This window comes from Euprymna scolopes, chromosome 13 (genome assembly GCF_053919585.1).
Source record: "Euprymna scolopes isolate OS-2025 chromosome 13, ASM5391958v1, whole genome shotgun sequence".
In the NCBI taxonomy this organism is placed as follows: domain Eukaryota; kingdom Metazoa; phylum Mollusca; class Cephalopoda; order Sepiida; family Sepiolidae; genus Euprymna; species Euprymna scolopes.
In genome coordinates, this window is record NC_136494.1 from 90584539 (window position 1) to 90597120 (window position 12582).

General features: G+C 32.9%; 1 protein-coding gene across 8 annotated transcripts in view; it reads left to right on the top strand.

Annotated features, from left to right (window-relative positions):
- Positions 1-12582, top strand: part of LOC145292083 (dorsal-ventral patterning tolloid-like protein 1) — a 2157643-nt gene that overhangs the window by 898945 nt on the left and 1246116 nt on the right. The window lies entirely within an intron of this gene.

Sequence of the window (12582 nt, forward strand, 5' to 3'; positions counted from 1 at the left end):
AAAGGGGATGCATATGCAACAATGTGTTTTAAATGAAAGTAAGAAGAACAGAACTGTATTTCTATTCATTTATGAAAAATGAATAAAAATTGCAAAATGGGGAAAAAACTAAATTTACAAAACTAATATACTTTCTTCCTTTTTAATTTGAAAAAAAAACCCTCTAAAACTACTGGTCAGATTTAATCCAGATTTGACATGAAATAAATTATGCACAACGCAGTAGTATAGGCTATGCAAACTCGACCTGAAACTCATGAAAAGTCAGAAATAAAAATACAGAAACCATCTTTCATCAGAGATTACACCCCCTCCTAAAAACATGAGTTACTATATATGATCATAAATAATCATTTTTCTCTGGTGATATGGAATCTGCATCCTGTCGTATATATATATATATATATATATATATATATATATATATATATATATATATATATATATATATATGCATATACATTTTATGAATTCCATGTTCCAAAGTAACAGTTGCATGTTTATACGTGAATTACAAGAGAATGACTTTTTTCCTATTTTACTTGTCAAATATATTGCAGCTCATCTACATTAAAAGCATAGTCTTTAATTTGACACTTTCTTTCTTTTTTTTTTTCAAAATGCTTACTTTTCGATATTTTTAATGCTTTTGTAGAAGCCGAGCAGTTTTAAAACCCAATTACTTGTCACTAATTATACAAATCGGATTTGTATAATTTTGATTTTTTTTCTCTCTCCTGTTTTCTCGTCGTCTCGTCTTTGACAGCACCAAACTCTTTGGGATGATTAATACGTCACATTATTAAGCATTTGTTATTCTCTTCTAACGGCATTGTACTCTTTCTCCTTTATAAGAAAATTCACTGCCTTCCAGCAATAATGGTTTATAATTTTAAACAAATCCTAGTCATTTTTCTATTTGCTTTTTGTTTTTCCGATGTCATGCAAGGTGACACATGAAGGGATTAAAAAAATACATTTTTGCAAATTTTATTTTCATTCGAATTAAAAAACAAAAATGTATTGAAACGGACATGTAAGTTTTGTTTGCTGTGTTTATATGTATTAATTTAAATGCGCGCACACACATACACACACCCATGTGTGTGTATGTGTGTGTTATTTTATTTACTTTCTTCAGGAGGTTTAACACTAAGTCCAGTTTTGATTTCTGTGGAAAGAACTGTATTTGATCTTGGTACACCCAGGTTTTCAGTTCGTGTCGTTAACCACTTAGCTACCGTTATCCTACTTAGGATAAATAACAAGAGTTCTCAATTACTTTTGCAAGCATATATATATATATATGTTTTCCCGACTGCTGGAAAACCGCCTCTGTGGTACCAGTCTTCAAGAATTCTGGTGAAAGAACTGACCCACTAAATTATCGCCCCATTAGCCTCCTCCCGCTTTTCGCCAAAATATTTGAGTCCTTAGTTAATAAAGCCCTAGTCCAGCACCTAACAGCTGCTAAACTCTTGACTGACAAACAATATGGATTCAGGCAAGCCCGTTCAACAGCAGATATCTTAACTGTAGTTTCTGAACGTATATACCGTTCATTGGATAAAACAGGGGAGGGTAGAGCGGTGGCCCTTGATATATCTAAGGCTTTTGACAGGGTATGGCACGATGGTCTTCTAAGGAAAATTAGATCATATGGAATCACTGGAAGAATTCATAACGTAATTAAATCCTTCTTAAGTAATAGAAAAATCAAAGTTGTCCTCGACGGACGTACATCCAAACAATATGACATAAATGCGGGAGTGCCTCAGGGGTCTATCCTTGGACCTCTATTGTTCCTGATATTCATAAACGACCTCCCTGATAATATTGTTTCGGAGATGGGTATATTTGCCGATGACACCACTCTCTATAACAGATATGAGGGGAAAACAAATGAACACATATCCAAGAAAATGGCAGAAACACTAGAGGATGACCTCCAATCCGTAGTGGAATGGGGACAAAAATGGTTGGTCTCATTCAATGCTGCTAAGACCAAGCTTGTTTCCTTCAATAACTACAAGAAACCTTCTCTACCACCAATAGCAATGGCCAAGAACACATTGCCTGAAAGTACTTCTTTTAAACTCCTCGGCCTAACGTTTACAGGGAATATGAACTGGAATAGATACATTGAGAGCATTGCCAAGGCTGCTGCAAGGAAGGTTGGCTCCCTCTACCGTGCTAGAAAACTACTTACGCCTGCCAGTATCCTATACCTCTATAAGGCAACCATTCGCCCATGTATGGAGTACTGTTGTCACATCTGGGCTGGTGCATCTGCTGCTTGTCTCTCGCTCCTGGACAGGGTTCAAAAAAGAGTCGCAAACCTGATAGGTCCTGAACTGTCATCTGGGCTTCAACCTCTGTCCCATCGACGAGATGTTGCATCCCTCTGCCTGTTCTACAAATACTTTAATGGTGAATGCTCTGACGAACTGCAAACACTTGTACCTCCCCGACGTAACTACCCCCGACAAACCCGACAAGCTACTAAGTCTCATCCCTTTACAGTGGAGATCCCTAGGTGCAAGAAAGCCTTTTACTCCAATAGTTTCTTCCCCAGAACTGCGGGTCTTTGGAACTCCCTTCCGGGATTCTGCTTTCCCAACTGCAATGATATGCAGAAGTTCAAGTGTAATGTTAACAAACATCTTTCTACTCTTCTCCCTTCATAATGACCCCGCTAATTAATTCCCTAATAGTAGCCCCCTGCTTCAAAGTGGCACTGTGCCTTGTTTGGGGTGAAAATTGAATAAAAAAAAAAAAAAAAAAAAAAAAAATATATATATATATATATATATTAGAAAAGGATATAAAAATCCAACGATATGGTGTTAAAAATGGAAATGGAAAAATTTAGGAGTTCGACTTTTCGTCTTAAATGGGCTTTTTCAAGAGTAAAATTGGCCGATGACTAGAGGGTAAGTTATTTAGGTATATATATATATATATATATATATATGTATGTATATATATATATATATGTATATATATATATATATATATATATATATGTATGTATATATATATGTATGTATATATATATGTATGTATATATATATGTATGTATATATATATGTATGTATATATATATGTATGTATATATATATATATGTATGTATATATATATATGTATGTATATATATGTATGTATATATATATATGTATGTATATGTATATATGTATGTATATGTATATATGTATGTATATATATATGTATGTATATATATATATATGTATGTATATATATATATATGTATGTATATATATATATATGTATGTATATATATATATATGTATGTATATATATATATGTATGTATATATATATATGTATGTATATGTATATATGTATGTATATATATATGTATATATATATATGTATATATGTATGTATATATATATGTATATATATATGTATGTATATATATATGTATATATATATATATGTATATATGTATGTATATATATATGTATATATATATATATGTATATGTATATATGTATGTATATATATATGTATATGTATATATATATATGTATATATATATATATGTATATGTATATATGTATGTATATATATATGTATATATATATGTATATGTATATATATATATGTATATATATATATATGTATATGTATATATATATATGCATATATATATATATGTATATGTATATATGTATATGTATATATATATATGTATATATATATATATATATATATACTAAGTGTGGGGAGAACATCATGTTTATTTTTATGTAAATTAGGAAATTATACACATATATAGTTTTCGATAATTGCAAAAGAAACAAAATCGCATTCTATATGAGCTTAGAAGCACTTTCTAGACTTATTTGGTATCTAAATCATTTTCCTGATCAAAGTTTTTTGATAATTGAGTGGAAATATGAAAAAACAAATTCTTTTCATTGTTTAATGTTGTTTGGTAGAGTTGGAAATAAGAGCCGATTCAATCAAATGACGCAGTGATTTGCTGTGTACAGATTTAAATGCATTCTCAAAGTCAAAGTGCTGACCATGTTCCATAATGTGAGAGAAAATGGTGTTGAGTGTGTTACTTGGTTTATATCTCTTTTATGCTCATATAGTATCATGTCAAGATTATGTTAGGTTGACGATATCATTTTGAAATGTCTGAGAAATACGTTTCGTAAATGTAAATGCAAGCAATGAGATTCAGACAGCATTCGAATCTTCAAAAGAAAGAGAACTTCAGAACGTAGCCAAATTTGAATCTTCAATTTAATTTCTCTTAAATGGCTCATATGTATACAATGATATCATGAGAAAATATACTATGTACGAGGGTAACTTTGATTATGTAGTAGATCTGATATCTATTCAATGTAGCCGCCTTCAGCCTCAATCACCGCCTTGATATGAGTTCGGAACTGGGAGCATGCTTTTTCCTCAAGTGCCAATGGGAGCTTGCCGAATACTCGGTGGATGGCGGTGATCAGGCTGCTGTTGATGTTGTGGGAGGTCATGTTGGTGATGTTCTCGATGTATGACCAAACGAAGCAGCTCAATTGGTTCAGGTCGGAAGAGGAGGGGACCCAGTGAGCGAAAGGTACAAAGTTGTAGCACTCCTTCTGAAGCCAAGTTTGGGTCTTTTTAGACTTGTGGGGGTGGCACCGAGTCCTGCTGTCACAGCCAGGGTCTGCTAGCGGCCATCTGATTGCACCCAGGGATCACCACAATCTTCAGCATATCCAGGTAGACTTTAGTGTTGACTTTCAAGCTGATTTCGAAAATGTGAGGTGGTATAATATGGCCCTCACTTGAACCACACTAAAGACCAATTGTGGCCAGAAACTTTGTTTTTAATTACCCTGGGCACGTCCTTGTTATTTGTGTAAATCCAGCGATGCATTTTAATGTACCGGCAATGGTCCTGTTGTCATAATTTGGAGCAGAGCATGAATTGTAAAGCGGCGCATCTCCGATCTCGTCTGTTAAACATGGTGTCACTTTCAGACATGATAGATAGCTCCTATTGCTCTTGGGATTTGTATACAACTAGCCAACTAGTAGACGGTCTGCAACAAAAAATGAAAACCAGTTTTCATCAAACAGAAATAGAATCAAATCGTCTTTTTTAGGGTGACAATTTTATCAGTCTACCCTCTATATTCTATTAATGATATATAATGACTAAATTTTATTTTTTCTTCCCTTCATTCCCTCAAATAGAATATAATTTTTATATGTATATATTTTATTTTTCACCAAGCAATATACTAGCGCTATCTTCTTATTAATGTCAGATAGAGACAGCTAGTATATATATATATATATATATATATATATATATATATATATATACAATAATACTAATAGAAGGACCGTCGTCGTTCAATCTTGAGAGACAATGGATATCCCCTGTAAGGGTAGTTGTGCATGTAATTGTGAAGAAAAGGTTGCATAATTCCTAATCACAACTATCCAGTGTCAGCAGTGCCTGATTCCAATAGCAAGGAAGAAGTTCAGAACAACTGGAAACAATGCTGAAATAAGCGGAGAGTACAAACAACATCTTGTATCTCTAAATTGTCACCTATCAAGTACTGGTTATGTTCAATGTTACTTCACATTGGTAATCTAACCGAAACCCGGGATGTCAGTTTAAAGTTTCTCTGGTTAACGACTGCCACTTTGTTTAGAACCAGATTTTTTTTTTCTTTTCTTCTGAAACCAAAACTTAGAACTGCACACCTGTGGAACTCTCTACCTTTTACCTGCTTTCCATCTGACTACAATATGGCTGTCTTCAAGTCCAATGTAAACAAGTTCTTGATAAGCCGTTCTCCTTAAGTAATGTAATTTACCAAATTTCCTCTAACGATTACTATTATATTGTCCTTTTGACGAATGTACACTCTTTAATCCTTATCCTCGAGTGGCCTCTGGGCCTTGATAAGTGCTGATTCCTTTGCAAAAAAAACGACAAAAAAAAAAACTGGCTCACAATTCAAAATTTGTCACTCCTGATCTAAATTTTCTCAGCATTTACTACAGTAGTGCTCAGTCTATGATCAGAACATAGTAGTAATATTAAAATATGTTTATGGCAAGTAAGCTACACAGAAACGTGTGTGATTAATTCCAATGAAGAATCAGTGAAATCAACTGCAAAAATAGCATCCTACCATCTATTTTATTTTTATGTTCATTTATAATCGCTTAAACAATATTGCTTAAAGAAAGCATGCACAATCATCTCCTCCTCCCTTCATGGAGTGATATTTCCTAATGCTTAAACTTCCCTCAAGTAGATTAAACAGACATAGTGTACATCTACTACTGTAATTATTTTTTTAAATTTTCTTCATATCTTCAAGTATATATTCATGTTCTTTGATTTGGTTGTTTTGTTCTACGGTATGTCAACCATTTTCATGTTATTTAATGCCGAAATCCAATAATTTTTGAAAAATATTTCATGTTTCACGTTCCTCATATCTTGAAGTATTTATTAATTGTGTTTGGTTTGGTTATTTTGTAGAGGAAAATTGCTTTTGTGTTTGACTTTGTAGAACATGATTGAATTTTTCAAAGAGAAAAAAAATCAATGTTTCATGTATTTCACGTTAGGAAGCCATTATCTTTGGGCATTCCGGTTTGGTAAAACCTTACTGCTATAGTTAACATTATCAGAATGGTTAAATAGTGATGTGCTATATCTATGTTTTTTTTTGTTTTGTTTTTTTAAATATACTTTTGTGACTATAATTTATTTTAATATAAGTCACTTCCCCCTTTGTTATATTTGTATGTGTGCTACTGCAAAACCAAATAACAAAACTACTACATCTATTTAATACATTACATAATGGGTTAGCTTTCACCTGTCAATTTTGTCTGGTCACCTTTAGCATATATGAATTTGATTGATATTTGAGCTGATAGGATATCATATATAAATCACAACAGACATGTGAAAAGCAAGATAGATTTTTAAACAGGAATATTGGAGAATAAGAGTTTTCCTAGTCAGATGAGTAGGATGACTCCCTATGAAAAAGGTGCAAATGTAATAGCAATCGCTAAAATCCCACCTAGAAAACTTATGCCATCTAAATAAAAAAAAAATCACATTTAAATGAAACCTAGATGATGTTTTTTTTATTCAATTTTTTTTTTCACCCACATAAAATAAAAATGTGGGTGGCAGCTTCCTCTCTCATATATGTTCTATCATACATATAAATACATAAAACAATGGAAAAATTTGAAATAGTATTTATTTACTACAAACCCAGAAATGTTTGCTCCCAATTAAATTGTGTGTGTAAAATGCATGCATACGGCACAATCACATTGATACACCAGTTCTCACAAGATCACCGAAGTTGAGCAACGTCGAGTTTGGCCAGTACCAGATTAGTGACCATTTGGGAGGGCTAGGTGCTGTATGTACCTTCTGGGAAGGTTGGATGTGAGGCCAGCACCTTCACCCGTAAAAAAGAACTCCTGTATGTATAGCTTACAACAAGTCTGTAAAAATGTATATGGATGTGTGCAAAGAAATGTAACAGTGCAGACGTGTGTATGGCAGCAGCCGCAGCTGTATGATGGCCAATGTATGCATATGAATGGGTTGTGTGCAAGGTGACGTCACAGCGATGAAGAAGGAAGGAAGGAAAAACCAGACAAAGACAAAGTAGTACGTGTTCGACATAGCAGCCTTGATAAACACAGTTTCATATGAGAAAACTTCTGAACAAAGACATGGCGTTATTCTTGAAGTACCTGTAAATAAATGTTTGTTGTTTCAACTGGAAAAAAGTGATTTGAATTCTTTTCTTGTCTTTATTGCCTTGCGACTGTCTACATACAACGTATGGGTCCCAAGTGTTGACATGTAATGACTACGGTACAGAAATTGAGGAAAGGTATCTCATGTGCCTTGAATTTTGTGCATGCTTTAGATTGGGAAAATGAAAAGTGTAGTACCGATCCCAGCCACCAGTAACAAAAACAAAGATAACTAAGTCTGCGCATTCTCTTGTGAATGAATGTTTAATATGAGTGTTTAATATGATAGGTATAAATTATACCTGTCAAAAGCAATACAACATAAATCCCTATTTATTGTTTTCCCCACGAGAACAAAGTTAGACACAAGGTCGGTTTTTAATATGGAGAATATCCATCTCCCTCGAAAAAGGGGAACTCTAGATAATTGCAAAAATAAAATTTGCCTCAGTTTAGAAAAATTTCTCCTTCACTGATCAAGAACAGAAGAGAACCACCTGAAGAAGGCCAGGGAAATAGTTGGTCGAAATGTGGTAAAATAACAACTATAAAGATGAGGATAAATGTCTGCAAATAAGTAAATAAATATACAAATTATTCATCTCAAAGGATTCCAATAATAAAGTAATATACCGAAAAGAGTTTATGTGCTATAAAAAAAAAAAACCAAATTAATACAAAATCTAAAGACCATATTTCACAACATGTTATGTAAGTTAGTTATGCTGATGTATAACGTGTGCAATTTTAACCGGAAGTTTGTATTCATTTATACAAATTAGACAGCTGGGTGAGTCAGCTTAAATACTCGATCATGTTATTTAAAACATATTTAAACTTGACTCTTTTGTCTATTTGTCACCCTTAAAGTTGAAATACCATTTCATTTTTCACATCTTTTTGAAATACCATTTCTGTTAGTCTGTCAGAGTTAAGCTTTGAAATGACAATTTTGTCTGTCACATGTAAGTTTGAACAAGACTTTTCATCACTAGCTGCACTGATGGAATGGACGCATCTCAAAAACTATCCATTCTTCTTATCGGTTCAATGACCAGCGGGAAACGAATTCCGTCTGAATCATTTCTCGTATAAATGTGCAAATTGATCATTATTGACATATCTTCACAAACCGAAACTTTTCTATTTTTTTTTCTTCATTCCCTCCCACTTCTGATAATTCTTAAAGTCTTTCTTACGGTGTGACCAGAATTGGAACTAAAATAAATTCATTCTTATAATATCCACCAATATCGTATTTGTATTGAATAAATTAAGGGTTAATACACCTGCTCGGGTAAGTTTTATGGGAATAATGTTGAATTATTGATGCAGAAGGGTCAAATGTGTTTTCGCATTCGATTATTTTTGCCTCTATGTCAATACTTTATTTAAGGAGGAGAACTCACTAACAAGAATTATTTAAAACTTTATTCCATTGCAACTGAAATGTTTTTCACATTTGTTAGAGAATAATTTGTTTGCTGAAGTTGTATCATATTATAATAGAGATGAAGTGTCTATCTATAACTAAATCTATGTCACATTCTTCAGAAATTATTACTTTATGTCCTTAAAACTTTTTTTTTCTGCAGAATTAGCCAAGATAGAGAATTTTGAAATGTTGGACACTATTAATATAAATGATTCAACATAGCAGTCACCGCTGACATCATAGTCCAAACCCATGTCATAATTATCGCATTTAAAATACTTGTAGGCTGACTCATTTGGCATAAAACTCAGTGTTCACTAATGGGTTAATAGAACTGGGTTTAATTCTCGGCAGAATCATACTAAAGAAATTTAAAAAATTTTTTTTAAAAAATGGTAGTTGAAAGCGCTTTGCTAAACGTTCAACATTATAAGATGGAGATTAATGGTCAGTGGAATAATCTTTTCTCTCTATAAATCTTTTTTAAAAAGTTAAAAGCAAAACTTTTCACTTGGCACCAGTGTATTTCGTGTCAGCTTCAGTTCCTTTGGAAACAAGCGTGTTTGATCAATTTACCCGTAAGAATAAGACGGACAGTGGTCTTCAAGGCTATTAAGGATTCTTTTCTTGTTGGTTATATTAGCCATTTTTTTCGAAAGATCATTTACAAACTTGTCCATAATAGACATGTCTTTGCCAGAAATATAAATCGAATAATTTTTTTCTTCATTCCATTCCGGGCAGTGCTAACATGTTTGCTGATTTAAAATTTCATCTTGAAAATGAAAGACTATGTTTTTGGAAACCTTTATACATAAGAATAACGACGTTTGCTCTCTATAATTTGATTCCATCTGTCAACGAGTTCATAAATGTAAAATCATTTATAATGTTTTTTGTTTTGATATGAAATATGAATCTAACTCATGTTCGATCCCATCTCGTAATGGACATCAAAATAGTTTTGTAATCCTCGAAACAAGTGATAATCCGGAAGAGCTAAGTTAGGAGAATATGCATGGTGGAACTAGAATTCCGGACTAAATTCTCCTAAGATCTTTGGTTAGTAGTGTGATAAAAGATGACTCCCTTTCTGTTGACTAAAGAGGATCGTTTCCGGGACAACTTATATAAGAATATTACAGAAAAATATAAATGATACTTTAATGATGTGAAAGAAAATGTTATAAATTTTATAATAATGTGTTGCGACGTCGCATAGACAGCAGTCGCTGCAGTGAAATAGAGAGAGGAGCAGTAGGAGGTAGCAAGACTGGTGACGTCACGCAGAGATAGCAGCAGGAGCAGTAAGGCAGAGAGAGTGAAGTGGAAGAGATGTGACGGCATAAACAACAGGAGTAAGAGAGCAGACGACAATGAATTCCCACTAGCTCTGTCAAAACTTATGTATAATGGAAAGCACGGACAGGAAATAAAAGTGTCTCTCAAAAACAGTGAGTTCAAAGTATTTCTTTTATTTGTTTGCCCCTTCAACGGGGTCGACAGACGAGAGGAAGGACTAAATGAAAACACCTATAACATTACAAAATTAATTAAGAGTGATATATTTAAGAAATAACAATATTCATAAAGTAAATTATAATGGCTTACAATGCCCCATCTACAAACAGGCAAAAACTCTTTTGCATCGACCTGATATCCTACTGCTTTTATAAAGGCAAAAGTTGCTGTGCAGCATAGCCACATAACTGTGCAGTCAATATATATACTTATTTATGCCTGGTGCTGTGACTGACTGACTATTCAGCTGTAGGCAGGTTTTCCTGACTTACACAAGTCTCTTTTGGTGGCTACTCTTACTTAAAACAGCCATAATTTCTTTGAAAAGAAAAATTTCATGTATGGATGCCCTTTCTAACACCAACTCTTCCAAAATGGCGATTATTTTGCTGAAACACCAATTTGTCATAGTTCTTCGCTATCTTGGTCATTGTGCTTGTCCATTGTGTAGAATATGATTATCTACACAACGATGCTGTTTTCTGATCCACTACCGCACTTTTGTTGGACGCCACACGGACTACTGCTACCTATAGTAATAATAGGGTTGTTTATAAAGGTTTACTCCTCTAGATCAGCCGTGTTCTGTCTATGCCCAGGAATATTAACAGAGTTAACTATTGTTGTATAATTCAAAATTGTAATTCTGAAAGTGTTGTATAAAACACTGTAAAATATGCAAACTAAATCAACCGATTAAAGATGAATAAAAAAAATCAGTTAATATTTTCTGAACAATTTAAGACCTTTCCCATTTCTAATATCCTGACCTGACATCTCATTATTTTTTTTTTACTCACGTTTACCCTAAACAAAGCATATTGTCACCTGGACATAAGGGACAACTATATTATCCACCTCCATTTTTTACTGTTATTCAAGAGGTAGTCCTTAATTTATGGTGCCTCCAGAGTTTGATACTGTAGACAATTGCATCGCCGTAGTGCCAACTGTATTCAAAAATAAAATTTAATCTTTGAAAAATATAAAGATGAATTTTATTTATGACAATAAATTTCAAACCGTCTCTCAGGAGATTTTCTTATCAGTACATAGAATAAGTAGTAATTTCAGGAAACCTATGATATTAATAAATTAATTCATTATTTAAAGTTTAACTGAAGAAGGGCAATATTTTGCTATAAAATTATAAAATTAAATATTGAACAAAATAAATTGTCATTTGTTGTTAAGCAGGATTTTATATATTTACTTAATGAAAAATGAACTTTATCCGATTACTGATTGTGATAAGCTGTGAAATTTTCATACCCATTATATAGAATGAATATCAAGTCAATAATGAAGGTGATGGTGATCGAGCCATTTTCTTACATATACATGTGCACTAGCAGGGCGCCCAGTGTTACTCGTTTGTAAAATATGTTTCAGTACGATATTTTAATTTATTCATATTTTGTATTTATAATCATAGAGCTAGTTCTTTATTGATTATTATATTGTATTCAATATATACTAGCTATTTAAAAAGTAAAAATTAAAAAATAAATTACTTCAGTGCCACCAGCTAGAATCAAAAGCAGAAACCGCAACATATAGTGCTCCAGGTTTAGCCGTTACCTTTGGAGTTATCGTCATTTAAATATAAAAAAGGTAAAAATGGGCTAACGTTAACGCATATATTTATGTGTGTGTGTGTGTGTGTGTGTGTGTGCATGCTTACATGGGAACATAAGTGAACTTACGCCTGCCAAGTTCCAATTACTTTCAATTTTGACTCCTTAGTAAGTATACCTGTTAAAGACCCATAAAAATTCGTCCACAAAAAATGCAGACATTTGACCCGTCTCGCACTGCTCAGCGATCACATT